The following is a 15,289-nucleotide window of genomic DNA, read 5'->3' as shown; positions in this document are numbered from 1 at the left end:
CTCTGTGTGATGTTCTGAGACCGAACCCCGGGATTTATGAATATTGTGGGTACGGTGTTTATGCTAGATACATGATAACTTATAGTAATATGCTCAGGGAGGGGGTGTACCTCTGTGGAAAATTTGATGAAAAACCGATATGGCGAAACCCACTAAAAAGTGCAAAATGTTGTCGTTTCTGAACCCAAGCTCGCAGAAACATGGGGCTTGAACAGAGAACTGTATTAAATTAATCTGGGATGTGTACATGTATTCTTAATAACTTGTGTATTTTGGAAACATGTTTGATTATGAAAAATTGGGTTCTCAGTAAAAGCAAAGGGGCGTTTCTTCAATAGATTGTCAAATGTAGCAACATTCTGACTCACAACTCTGTTCTCCAGTGAGAGCACAGAAAACCCATTAGGATCCTCAGAGGGTTGGGCATAGAAAGTCTGCCTTCCCAACCACTTTCAAAAGACATAAAAAGAGCCATTGGGACCCAGGTAGAGATTCACTTCCCACTTCAAACAGATTTCTTGTGAAGCACTTTGACGGACGACTTCAAATTCAGGCAATATCCAGAGACCAGAACTTAGAATCCAGACTTCAGAACTTGCAGCAGAGAGGCCTAGTCCAAAAGCTGAATCCTTCTCAGCAGGCCTCAGAATTCAGCCACCTAACCAAACTATTCAACAGCCGGGCAGTGCTGTTCGCTTCTGGCTAGAACTTTTGCCGGAACCAGAGACCCAGACCAGACCACGGTGCCAGTACCAGACCCAGAAAGCAGAGCTGTATCCAAACCGCAGACCAGACCCAGACCAGACTGCTGTGCAGTGCCATAACTTTTGCCAGAACCAGAGATCCAGACCCGCAGAGCAGAGAGAACCGCAGCTAAACCTGTTGACCAGATCTGTGACAAGGCCCATTCCTTCCAAAATTAGGAGTGAGTATCCAGCCAGAGCTTAAAATAATCTAATTCAAACCATTTCCACCTATTTAGAACTGCATCATAGAAATCGTGTGTTCATTCTGTGATTTCAAAGCTGTGAAAGTGTCATTTGTCATTCTGAGCTTTACTTTATTTCTGAAAATCTACCTCCACTAAATCGTCCGTATCTTTGGAACCACACGTGCTAGGAACGAGACTTAACTTTCATTTTAAAGCTAAGAATCTAAGCTTTCCAACAAGCCAAAAAGTTTCTATTTCTTATAGTTTTTCCGTAATCGCGATCGGCGCACTCGGAAAAAGTGCGGCGAACTGCAAACTAGCTCAATCTCACCACATGTAAAAAAAAATAGCTGTCTCTTGCTTGCATTGCTGAAATTCATTTTCAACCTGATAATCCCTCATGAATCATTGCTAGTGTAGACCTGAACTAATTCAAAGTAGCTGTCACCTACCCTGAATCTCCTATAGGGAATTAAAATAATTTTTAACATATTTTTCACTTCTTTGCTAATCACATGTAAAAGTATTTCTGCATGTTTTAAAAGCATACCGGTTGCTCTAAGCTTGCTAGGGGGGAACTAGAATTTGTATTGCATTTGATTATAACCCGGAAAATTGTGTTCTCTCCTTCCATCTCTTTATATTGCATGGGGGGGAGTGAATTGCCACAAAAGAAAAAGTGATCATATTATCTCTTGTTGAAATCATATCAGTTTAATTCTGTGCTGCATTCTTTCCATCATTGCTTTTCCTTGAAACCATAAAAGTATTCTCTGCTACCTTATCCTCTCTATACCAACTCCTAAGTAATTAAAACAGTGTGCTTGTGTAATATTATCCATATTTGATCACTGTCATATTCATAAGTGTGCAATGAAATATTAATTTATTCATAAAAGTGTGATATATATATATATATATATATATATATATATATATATATATATATATATATATATGTATGTTTTTTCATTTTTCAAATAAATCTTTTAATTTGCAAAACAAACCTACTTCTTGGCTCAGTGAGGTCAGGGGGATTCAAAGAGAGGGGCGTTATACAAGGGTTTATCATCCAGATCTATGAACTGGTCATATAAATATATAAATAAGGACTTCCCTTGGGCATCCCAGACTAGGCATTTACTTAGTTGGAGTGCTGAATTGAAGTCACTTAACAAGAACCAATACATGACTGTGCAAACTATTAAGAATTCTATGTTGAAATTCCCAGGGTGACAGAAAATGCCGCGGCAGAAGGAGAAAGTGTCTTTATTGTCAGTTCTTCGAGAATCGATCAAAATGGTGGGTAAAGATATACAGGCGTTGCTGTGATGAAGCACACATCAAATGGAGAATTCCGAGTAATTAATAGTGCACAAATACCATCGCATTATTTAGCCCAGGCTACAGAATTATTGGCATTGGTACTCGCCATTGAGAATCATGCAGACCAGGAAGTAACGGTGTACAGTGACTCTGCCTAAGTGACGTCGACAGTACACGCAGGCTCAGCGTGCTGGAAAAGCAGGGGCTACCTCCGAGCAGACGGCACACCAGTGCAGCATGCAGCGTTATTGGACAGGCTGATTAAGTCACTACAGCTCCCAGTGGGCATAGCGGTCGTAAAATGCACCGCCCACACGAAAGGGACACATTATATCTCATGCGGAAATCACGCAGCAGACACGGAGGCCAAGCTAATGGATCCAAAAGTGAGGCGATCATGGAAGTGGAAGTCATCCATACCAATGAGAAAATGATGGTTGAACGAACTACACCTGAAGGCTATAACAATCTTGGGCAAACCCAGTTGATGGAACTCCAAAGGGAGGCACCACAGGAAGAGAAGAATCTTTGGAAACAACAAGCGTGTTCTTTAAACCCCTCTGACAGCTTGTGGCGACATGAGAGCACTGGTAAACCAGTAATGCCTGTAGCCCTATTAAAAATAGCGCTGGAGCAGTTACATTATCCAGCACACATGACAAAAGAGAATCTAGCAGCAACACTCGCAGAAGATTGCTGCATACTGAACTTAACCAAGCATGTTACATTATTGATCGTGAACTGTATAATCTGCCAACAATTCACATCTGGGCACACATTAAAAGTAATCAGAGGAGTCATCCCAAGGCCAAATGGGCCTTTTCAACACTTGCATGTCGATTACGTCGACATGATTAAAGTATGTAACAGGTCCAGCTACTTAATTGTTGTGATGTGTCCATTCTCTAGATGGATAGAGGCAGGTCAATGCACACACCCTGACACTACCTGTGCGGACACATTTTTTGTGAGAGAAGTGGTCCCCAGGTGGGGGTGGTGTGAAGTCATGAGATCAGATAACGGAGCTCACTTTTTTAATGAGAAATTCAAACAGATTAGCATGCTGCTTAGGATAAAGCACAAGTTACCGTCGGCGTATCATCCGCAAGGTAACGGACTCTGTGAGAAGCTCAACATCTTATTAAAGGAAAGAATAGCCAAGTTGAAGCTTACTCTAAGAAAGGGATGGTTGCACAGCCTTCCTTTGGCATTGTAGGGACTTTGGAACCAACCCGGTTCCGACCATCATTTTACACCACACGAGTGTATTGATCTCCCCAAAGTGCACGGAACAAACATAAATCACCAATGCAATTACAGAGCAAATACTTTGAACGTAGACAGACGCAATAACTCACAGCCAGCACTCTTAGAAGATAAACAGCTCTTATACGGCTATTTATTCAAAGCTCAGAAATACATAGAAATAACTCACAAAAAATAATATGGACATAAATCACAGAAGAAATAAAGATTTCAAAAGGAAATACATCACCGTGAGCGTAACAGAATTCCTCATCTCGCCCAGAAGCGGCTGGAAAATCCCGGGAACAGCCAGGCCGAGAGCACCACAGCTCACAGGCAGGCTGGACGTAAGCATCCTTCTCCGGCTGAAGACTTACCTGACCACCTCTGGGCTTCCGCATATATACACACTCCACAGAGGGGAGTCAATTCTCGAACCTTCTGGAAATTGCACTTGCGCAGTTGAGGAACAGCCGTCGGTTGCCAGCTGGGTCAATCGAGAGCTCCCCCCAAGAAGCGCAGTGCCTCCCTTCTCTAAAAACACGCTCCACGGAGAACAGTAGCAAACCATAACAAAGTTAGCTTTCGCAGCAGAAATGTCCTTGACCGCATATCAGGTTTGGAAAGCATGTTTTTCTTGGCACCGTGAATCTAACACTCAGCAAAATGTGTGCAGCTTTTCACTGCAGCATGAAGTAAGTATCCATCATGGCTCCGAGCGCTCCCAGAATACATTGCGCACCAGCGTCATTTTAGATCAAGCATAACAATTCCACCCTTGGATATTTACTTCCATAACCCGGTGGCACAGGAACCGGTCTCTGAAACCTACGAAATGTTAAAAGTAAATTGGGAATACATTGAATGCAACAGCAACAAGCAATTATGATCGACAATATAATAAAAATGCAAGCAAAAATGTAACGTAGTGTACCCCCAATATCAGGTATGCATGAAAATACCCAATCCCACCAATTTCTATTATGATCTTGAGACACTTGAGAAACGAGATCCCTCAAACCTCTAATATGACTTTCAATAGATTGTGAATGGTCACTTAAATTGAAACAACACATACCTTCAAATGCGATACACCCTAAATTATGTTTTAGCAATAGATAAACTACAGCAGCTCTGTTCTGCAAAGTTGCTTTTCTAATAACTTGACTATCAAGGAGTAATTCTTCTAAAGCTTGTGAAGTATGATTAAGACTTTTGACTACTAAACATGCTAATTTCATCAAATATTTGTAACTTACAGCAGCTAAACCCCAAACTCCCACCAATGAAAGGATTAATGCTAGAACCTCAGCTTCTGATAACAAATGTTCATGTGAATCACAGTCAGGAGATAGACCTACAGATTCGAAAGTTGATCTTTTACCTCGAGTTATCGCTGGGTGTAAAGGAAGCATCATTAGTCCCAATCAAGTTAAAGCCCATGGACCTCCAGAAATGTTAGCAGGAATATAGGTGTATGTAATGTTACCACATGAAAAGAGCCATCCTGTTGGAAGTTTCACATGATTTAAGTGACTAGCAGTTATCACTGTATGATTGCAGGACATAGTGTTATTAACACTGGTGCATTTGCGTGATACTCGCAAACACAGTCGCCTCTCGAACATCGTATGATTATGCTGATTGGTCAACTCTATTTGTCGCATTTGCCAATTTCATGTGCCTTGCAGGTCATAACGTAACATACATCACCTTGAGTTATATTGTATGTGATAACACGTGTCAAATTTCTCCATCTACGGTCGGTCTCTTGGCAGAACTGACAGTATTCATAAACTGAAAAAGATTGTCTACTATCTGAGTCTTGAACTAAAGAATCGTTGTGTGCAGGGTCGGACTGGGACAAGAAATACGACCGGACACCACAAAAAAATTGGCCCACCCCTTGCCTCAAAAAAGTGGCCCAGCCCTCGCCTCACAAAAGTGGCCCACCCCTCGCAAAACGTGGCCCTCAAACCATCACTCGTGAATCGGGTCAATTCACGACTTTACAGAAAATGCTACTTATGGAGGGTTCATGTGTCTGTTACATTACAACACAACTCATAAAATAACATAACTTTGCATGCAAGAATGGATCACCATATGTATCATTAATATCTGTATGTATAGATCCATATTGTCAAATTACTGTGAATGCAAGCAGACGTCCAAGGCCAAATGATAATGTTATTGTACAGCACTTACGTTTAAGCTCTTTTTTATAGAACAAATATGCATAAAATATCACCCAACCTGTGTTGCTACTCATTTATCGACCTCAGAAGGATGAAAGGCTGAGATGGCCTTGCTTGGATTCGAACCTGCAGATCATACACACACAATGCAGTGGCGAGCGCTCAACCCACTGAGCTATCATATCAGCTATAGTAAAATTATCAATTATTACGTAGTGGATACCATTAAACTGGTAACTGAGATATTGTTTGGCACGCCCTCTGCCAAACCTTTGTCAAATACCAATGTGTCCCAGCTCCCCCACTCCATCCCAGCTGGAAGGGACAGCATTTCAACAGTTCTGCGCTTACCTTCTGCTCGCACTGCACATGACGCATGCTTATCTGCTTCCGCTTGGTAACGGAGGCACAGCATTATTTGCACCAAGAGTACACATGCACTAAGGATCTGGGCAGGGATTTGAATTAATTGCCACTTGGCTCTAAACCCAGAGACCTAAATTGGCAGCTCTACCCCAGACCCTGGGTATATACCTCCAGCATTGCAGATTTCGTGTCATATTATGGGTCCCAAAAGTTGTCGCTGGCCATATCTTTCACGGTAAATCAGTGAAAGGTGTGATTCTGGTTTATGAACTTCTACTCTACGTGGCTAAAGGCTGTATTCAGGGAATATGGCCTGACAGGAAGTAAACATATGTCAACCATCAAGCCCAAACAAACACTATAGAAATTCTATATGATCTGCAAGGGGACAACGTAATGTGTCCATACGGTGCTGGCTAGTATCTGGGTGGCGCCTCTCTTACCTCAGCTCAGGGCCGGTTGTGTCTCTCTGTCTCTCCGCTGCCAGCAGCAGCAGGCAGGCAGTCTCAGCTTCAGGCGTGCGCCTGTGGTGGTGGAGGTGAGTGGGCTGTGGGGTAGGATGTCGGTGGGTCGCCTCTTTGCCAGCTGGCTGGCCTGGGTGGCTGGTGGCTGGTGGAGTCAGTGCCGCTCTGTGCCCTCCTGGTGTTCTTCAGCATCCCGCTCTTCGGTGGCGCTGCACAGATGGTTGTCCTCACACACCATGGAAGAGACAGGTGTATGACACTACCCGCCCATCCCTTCTTATTTGATGTAAAGTGCTGCGGTGGAGGGAGGGATGGGTGCGTTGGTGGATGGATGAATAGGATGGGTACGAGGGAGGGATGGGAGGTACGTGGATGGATGTATTGGTGGATGAAGGATGGAACTTGAGGCTTGATGGATGGACAGAGGAACGGACAGGACACGTGGATGGATGGATTGGATGATGTATGGACGCATGGATAGATCGAAAGACAGATGGATGAATGGATGGACGAATGGAGAGATAGAAAGATGGATAGGTGGATGAACGGACGGACGATGGATAGATAGAAAGACGGATGGATCCAGGATGAATGGATGGATAGGTGGATGGATAGAAAGATGGATAGGTGAAGGATGGATGGATGGATGGATGGATGGATGGATGGATGGATGGACGGGTAAGTGAATAGATGGATAAATGGATGGATAGGTGGATGGTTGGATGGACAGCTAGGGTATGTGAATGGATGGGATGATGGAGGGATACTTTGGGTACTGTGGTTGGGGGAGTATGGATGTAAATATGATCGGGGTGTGGCAAGAGAAAGAATGGGCAGTTGATTGGACCTGGGCGGGGGTGGATTGATGGATGCTTGGATAAATCGATGGATTGATGGGTGCATGGATGGCAGGATGGGCAACAGGACAGATAGACTGGACACACATCCATTAACCCTATATTGGGAGAGCACGCTTTCATCTTTCAGGCTCAGCCTATCACATACCTGCCAGCACAGAATCCACGAGCACAGAAGGCCTTGCCACATCATTATAAGGGAAGCCTCCTCTTATATATGCCCCTGCTATACCAGTGAAGTGACAGGGGCGCCGCCCATGCCCGTGCCAGCACACCCTGGCCTGGCCACACGTCCAATCCCGGGGCACCACGGCCTTCCGTGCTGTACCTGTTCAGAGCGTATCTGAATGCACAGTCAATCACTGCTTGAACTACCGTGCTGACAGTAAACACAATATGTGGGAAAAGGGCCAAGGGCGGAGAGCGGAGGCCGGGCCACGGGGAAGTGTTCAGACAAGTGCTTTCCGATCGCCTTGGCATCACTCATGGCATCAGTGCCCCCTCCGTGGCGGGGTCAGAGAGTTAGTGAACGGGTGTGTGAGAGTGGACGGGTGAGGTGCTCTTCACAGTACCACCAGTGCTGCCATGATGTGCTTTCTTACATACATCAGATGTCAGTCAGTGCTGTCATATAACATATAATGCCATCATGTGCCCCAGCCCAGGTAAATACATCGTCAGAAGACACTCCCATCACATGCACGGCTACTCACAGCATTTTCAAGTGAGTGCCATCATATGCCAAGTTTCTCCCGCAAGAAGTCGTATTTTCACATCATACGCCTCAGTGCCCTGACTGTTTACCATGCAGTGCTAGCACACATCAGGAATTGTCAGGCAAAAGCGTAGGTACTCCCATCGTTAGCTAGGACACTCATGATATGGCCAGGTGCTCAGGTCAAAGGGCAAGCATTCCTAGCATATACCATGCATCGCCATCATGCTGGCATGTTCGAGCATGCCATGTCAGATTGTGCCCCATTTGGCAAGTAATATGTGATACACACAGGTGCTTACATCATTCACTCAGCATTTATTTCCACCACGTGCCCAAGTGCACCATTAGACACGGCTTGCCATCATGTTCCCAGCCACTCACACCATATGCCAAAAATGCCTGGACACACACATCACTTACACAGTGTGTGCCATGCTATGCCTTGTGCACATGCCGCATGAAAGGCTCTGCTGTCAAATGCACAGGTATTATCGCCATTCAACATGTTTCTGCCATGTGTCACAAATGGGAGCGCATTGCCAGCAAAATCGTATTTATTTCATTCTATTTCAAATGTTTCTTTAGCGCGAACATGGCTCATGAGAACATCACAGCATTTTACAAAACACAAATACAATTTAGTACAACAAAATGACAAAACAGCAAATCCATCAATGCATTTCGTGTGGGAAAAGGGTGGAGAGCGGAGGCCGGGGCCACGGGGAAGTGTTCGGACAAGTGCTTTCCGATCGCCTCGGCATCACATGGATCATGGCATCTGTGCCCCCTCCGTGGCGGGGTTAGAGAGTTAGTGAACGGGTGTGTGAGGTGCCCTTCATGGTACCACAGGTGAGGAAGTGGAACAGATCCCTGATTAACGCCTTCATAGAAAATACGTCTCCCGAGTCCCCCGCCACCCCAGTCCCGACCCCCCTCGGCCGTCCCAGGCTCTTGGGTCCTTCCTTACCGGGGTCAGTCTGCTGCTGCTGCTGCTGGGGGCCAGGCCCAGGCTCAGGGCAGGCTGCTGGCGGTGGGTGCCGCGGCCACTACTCTAGTAGTGCTGCTGCCTGCTGGGCTGCAGGGCTGGCAGTGGCTGCCTGCAGACAGTGTCTTCGTGAGTCGACGACGGTCAGTTTTGGGCAATGGCTGGGCACTGGGCTGGCTGCTGGCTGACTCTCTGCTGCCTCCTCGACTCGTGGCCAAAAAATAATGCCAGGGTCAGGACTCAGGAGGAGGAGGCCCACTATATCAGAGAGAGTCATCAGTCATCAGTCACCCACGTGTTCACACTCTCTCCCTCCGGCTCCAAGACTGTGGCGGCACGGAGTCTGTCTCATCGCCGTCCCAGCCCCCACACAGCACAAGTTGCTTTCAACTTTGCAGGGCAACGAATTGATACTTCCTGAAAGTTGAAGGTAACTTGCTTGTGTGAACTTGGGCAGCCCCGCCCCCGGCAGCCAGGCCCCAGCCCTGCAGGCAGAGGAACCGGAGGGAGGGAGCGAGCAGCCCAGCCAACCTCTTGCTGTGTGTGCTGCAGTAGTCTGCAGACCGCCTGCCCCCCCGCCAGTCTTTGTGTATTGAGTTCAACTTCTCAGGGGGGTGGTGGGACGCTTGCACAGTGCCGCCGCGGCCTGGCCCTCTCATATGCATGATGCATCATGCACTATGATTATGATGCATGCATCATTGCAAATCATCAAAGCAAGGTAACAACGTGTTACCTTGCTTTGATGAATATGCTCGCCCTGAGTCGCCTCGCTCCACCCACCTCCAGGTCAGGAGGACCGGCAGCTCCAGAGAGTGAGAGCGTGCATGAGACTGACAGCGTGTCAGTTTTCTTTGTTTCCATTCCTTTTCGGGCCCGGCACCCGAAGCGAGCTGGCTGCTCAGTCAGGCTGCGCACTAGTCTGTGATCTAAAGCTTGGGCCGCGCAGAGCCGACGTGAAACACGATTAAAAAAAACACAATTAGAAAAAAAACGGCCCACCTCAGGAAAAAACTGGCCCCCAAGGTCCCAAAGGTCATCGGCCAGTGGCCGATCGACCGATAGGGCCAGTCCAGCCCTGGTTGTGTGTGACGCCGAAGATATGCTTCAAAACCGGAACAGGCGTCGGCACTGCTACTAAACACGTAGTCAATAAAGCTTCAGCATTGGGCACATCAGTAAGACAAAAGTGTGATATGTTCAGTACTTGCTGTGCCAGATAAATCCACATATTCTCTTCTTGGGTGATCATAGGAGAGTGTTTTCGCCTTCCTACGATCGCATCTTGCACGACTGGCATCAAGGTTGTTTTCACTTGCTGCTGATGTGTTTGTTGCATTTCATGAATCCATGTCTTCTGTCTGGTTGGCTTTTCGGCACTGGCATAAGGCTGCTTGGGAACAACATTATTCATCACTATCAGTATCCCCTTGATCACTGGCACAGATGTGACATTTTTCGTTGGTAGCAGCAGACTGTTTAACTCACCCAAATGGAGTCCATTTAGTGCCACAGTTACACCAACCAGACACAGGATCTACAAAGCAAACCCAGACAAGAGATATCAGCAGTATTGCACATCACTCTCTCAGGTAACATTTGTCTGCGGGTACATATTGCCATTTCTTTCTACCAGGCTCCATAACTAAAACAACTTGATCTTTGCCTGATGCAATGACATCTGCGGGCACTGGTGGGCCACTTGGCTTTTCCACCCACACCTTTGCACCCGGTACCATACTGTCTGAAGAGCCAAAACCGCGGTCCCCACGGTTAATTAACACTGTAGGAGGCTCCCCCTTCTTAATCATGGACAATTTAATGGGAATGACTATCATTTGGGCCACTCGATCACCCTTGTGGATTGACAACAATTGATCCCCACTATTCATTAGGATGACTTTAATTTTGCCCTGGTAATCAGCATCAATTACCCCTCCCAACACTTGAACTCCCTTTAATGCTAGGCCAGATCTAGGGGCAATCCATCCCATATGTTCTGGGGGAATCTGTACTCCAATCCCTGTTTCAATTACTATTCCTCTTGGATCTAATCTGATTTCTTCATGGGAATGCAAGTCTACCCCTGCTGACTGTGGAGTTGCTCGATAGGGAGCTAAAGAACCTGGAGTAATTTCCCAGTACAATAGTGTTTCTCTGACTGAATTGGGTTGAACCTGTAAACTAGGAGTCATTAATCGCATCAAAGGAGTTTCAGGTTCATATACAGGCATATTGTTTAATACTTGCACCGCATCAAACACACGATCACGCCAGCCTGCCAAACTGCCGTCTCCAGATTTGCGCAACTGTTCTTTCAATAACCCATTCATACGTTCAGTTAACCCTGCAGCAGCTGAATGGAAGGGGACGTGGTACACCCATTCAATGCTCTTTTCCTGACAAAACTCTTGGATTAGTTTGCCTTTGAAATGTGACCCATTGTCACTATGAATCTGCAAAGGCACTCAATAATGTAATATGATCTGATCTAACAACCTGATGGTATTCAGTTGGGTTGCACATTTGCACGGCAAAACCATCAAATATCCCGAGTATGTATCCACAATAGTGCATGCATACTGACAACCTCTGCTGATTGGCATGGGACCGATATAATCAATCTGCCAAATTTGACCTGGTAATTTTCCTCTTCTTAATGTGCCTCGAACAATTTGGGGTATAGGTCTATGTAATTGGTGTTGGCACACGGGACATTGCAAAATGATTGTTTTCACTATTTCTAAAGGAAGACAAATTCCTCGAGCTTGTGCCCACCTGATAGTAGCCTTTTCTCCAAGGTGCCCACATTTCTGATGGGCCCATTTGGCCAAACCCTCCAAATCATCTTCCTGAGCCTCTGCATCCACTGATGAAATCTTGGTGTGTTCGTCTGCAACAGAATTAAACCAACGTTCTAATGAATCTGTGGCACAATGCGCGTCCACATGATATACAGTGACTTCACTTTGTAATAACATTTCTGCACTATCTTGCCATAGTTCCTTTCCCCACAACCCTTTTGAATGAATCTTCCATCCATTCTTTTGCCAAGTTGGCAACCACACTGCCAATCCATTCGCCACTGACCATGAATCTGTGTACACATAACATTGACCAGGGGTCTCTTGTTTCAATGCTTGGTAAACTGCGTAAAGTTCTGCGAACTGACTACTTTTCCCTTTCCCTGTTGTTGTCAACATCTTATTTGTTTTGGGATTATACGACACTGCTTTCCAGTACCGCTCAGTTCCCACATATCGCGCTGCACCATCCGTGAACCAAGCATGCTCTGTTTGCTCTATGGTCAAATCGCTGTAAGAGACTCCCCATTTCATGGGAGACTCACACTTTTCAGACACTTCCGGTGGTATGTAATCTGAGGGCGGTATATTGGCTACTTGCCCATGTAATTTTGCCACTCCACCCTTTCCTGATTTGGCTCTGTCTTGAATATACCATTTCCACTTCATTATGCTGGCTTCTTGAGCATGTCCTATTCGATGCGTTTTAGGAGAGCTCAGTACCCATTGCATGATTGGTATTTCTAGTCTCATGAATACATCATGGCCCACCGTCATCTGCTCGGTATCAACAAGAGCCCAATAACACGCAAGCAATTGCTTCTCAAATGGAGTGTATGAGTTACTAGCGTCAGGCAACTTACGACTCCAAAATCCCAATGTCACACGTTTCCTGTCTTGTTTCTGGCATACACTCCAGTTAGCATAATTGTCTTGTACAGACACATTTAATTCCACTTCTCCTTCCTTCAAGGGCCATAAATCAAGCACCTGCTACACGGTGTCTTTCGCCATCTCAAAGGCTTTTTGCTGCTCTTCCCCCCACTGAAACTCGTATTTCTTTCGTGTCACCTTGTAGAGGGGGGCCAATATCTGCCCTAAATGAGGAATGTGCTGTCTCCAGAACCCAAACAGTCCTATTTACTGCTGAGTTTGCTTTCTGTTCATTGGAGTGGTCAATTCAAGTATTTTCTGTCAGGCTTTTGGCACCATTTCTCGATGCCCATGATGCCACTGAATCCCTAGAAATATCACTGTTTCAGCGGGACCTTCAATTTTACTTGGATTAATCTCCCACCCTTCCTTGTTCAATCCTTCCATAAGGACATCTAACTGGCTTTGCACACTGTTCTCATCCTTGCCTTGGATCAAAATATCATCAATGTAATGAGAGATTTGTATGTCAGGTTTACACGGTAGCTTGTCTAAGTGCTCTGCCACCAGCCGGTGACAGATCGTCGGGCTGTGTATGTACCCCATAGGTAGCCTCGTGAAAGTGTACTGACGTCCACTCCACGAAAATGCAAACTGTTCTTGATACTCGTAAGCAAATGGCAAGGAGAAAAATGCATTAACTAAATCAATCACTGCATACCAAGTCCCCTCAAACTTTTGGACATTTTCAATCAATGTAATAGCACCTGGGACTGCGGGCACTAAGGGAGGAGTGTGTTTATTCAACTCCCTGTAATCCACTGTCATCCTCCATGACCCATCATGCGTGATACTCGCGAACACAGTCACCTCTCGAACATCGTATGATTACGCTGATTGGTCAAATCTATTTCTCGCCATTTGCCAATTTCATGTGCCTTGCAGGTCATAACGTAACATACATCACCTTGAGTTATATTGCAAGTAATAACACGTGTCAAATTTCTCCATCTACGGTCGGTCTCTTTGCAGAACTGACAGTATTCATGAACTGAAAAAGATTCTCTAATATCTGAGTCTTGAACTAAAGAATCGTTGTGTGTGACGCCGAAGATATGCTTCAAAACCGGAACAGGCGTCGGCACCGCTACTAAACACGTAGTCAATAAAGCTTCAGCATTGGGCACATCAGTAAGACAAAAGTGTGATATGTTCAGTACTTGCTGTGCCAGATAAATCCACATATTCTCTTCTTGGGTGATCATAAGAGAGTGTTTTCGCCTTCCTACGATCGCATCTTGCACGACTGGCATCAAGGTTGTTTTCACTTGCTGCTGATGTGTTTGTCGCATTTCACGAATCCATGTCTTCTGTCTGGTTGGATTTTCGGCACTGGCATAAGGCTGCGTGGGGACAACATTATTCATCACTATCAGTATCCCCTTGATCACTGACACAGATGTGACATTTTTCGTTGGTAGCAGCAGACTGTTTAACTCGCCCAAATTGAGTCCATTTAGTGCCACAGTTACACCAACCAGACACAGGATCTACAAAGCAAACCAAGACAAGAGATATCAGTATTGCACATCACTCTCTCAGGTAACATTTGTCTGCGGGTACATATTGCCATTTCTTTCTACCAGGCTCCATAACTAAAACTACTTGATCTTTGCCTGATGCAATGACATCTGCGGGCACTGGTGGGCCACTTGGCTTTTCCACCCACCTTTGCACCCAGTACCATACTGTCTGAGGAGCCAAAACCACGGTCCCCACGGGTAGTTAACACTGTAGGAGGCTCCCCCTTCTTAATCATGGACAGTTAAATGGGAATGACTATCATTTGGGCCACTCGATCACCCTTGTGGATTGACAACAATTTATCCCCACTATTCATTAGGATGACTTTAATCTCGCCCTGGTAATCAGCATCAATTACCCCTCCCAACACTTGAACTCCCTTTAATGCTATGCCAGATCTAGGGGCAATCCATCCCATATGTTCTGTGGGATTCTGTACTCCAATCCCTGTTTCAATTACAACTATTCCTCTTGGATCTAATCTGATTTCTTCATGGGAATGCAAGTCTACCCCTGCTGACTCTGGAGTTGCTCGATAGGGAGCTAAAGAACCTGGAGTAATTTCCCAGTACAATTGTGTTTCTCTGACTGAATTGGGTTGAATCTGTAAAGTAGGAGTCATTAATCGCATCAAAGGAGTTTCATGTTCATGTACATGCCTATTGTTTAATACTTGCACCGCATCAAACACACGATCACACCAGCCTGCCAAACTGCCGTCTCCAGATTTGCGCAACTGTTCTTTCAATAACCCATTCATACGTTCAATTAACCCTGCAGCAGCTGAATGGTAGGGGACGTGGTATACCCATTCAATGCTCTTTTCCTGACAAAACTCTTGGATTAGTTTGCCTTTGAAATGTGACCCATTGTCACTTTGAATCTGCAAAGGCACTCAATAATGTAATATGATCTGATCTAACAACCTGATGGTATTC

Source organism: Ambystoma mexicanum, chromosome 6q (genome assembly GCF_040938575.1).
Source record: "Ambystoma mexicanum isolate Mex_15411 chromosome 6q, UKY_AmexF1_1, whole genome shotgun sequence".
NCBI lineage: Eukaryota > Metazoa > Chordata > Amphibia > Caudata > Ambystomatidae > Ambystoma > Ambystoma mexicanum.
The sequence above is the reverse complement of the archived record's forward strand: the minus strand, read 5'-3'. Positions refer to the sequence as shown.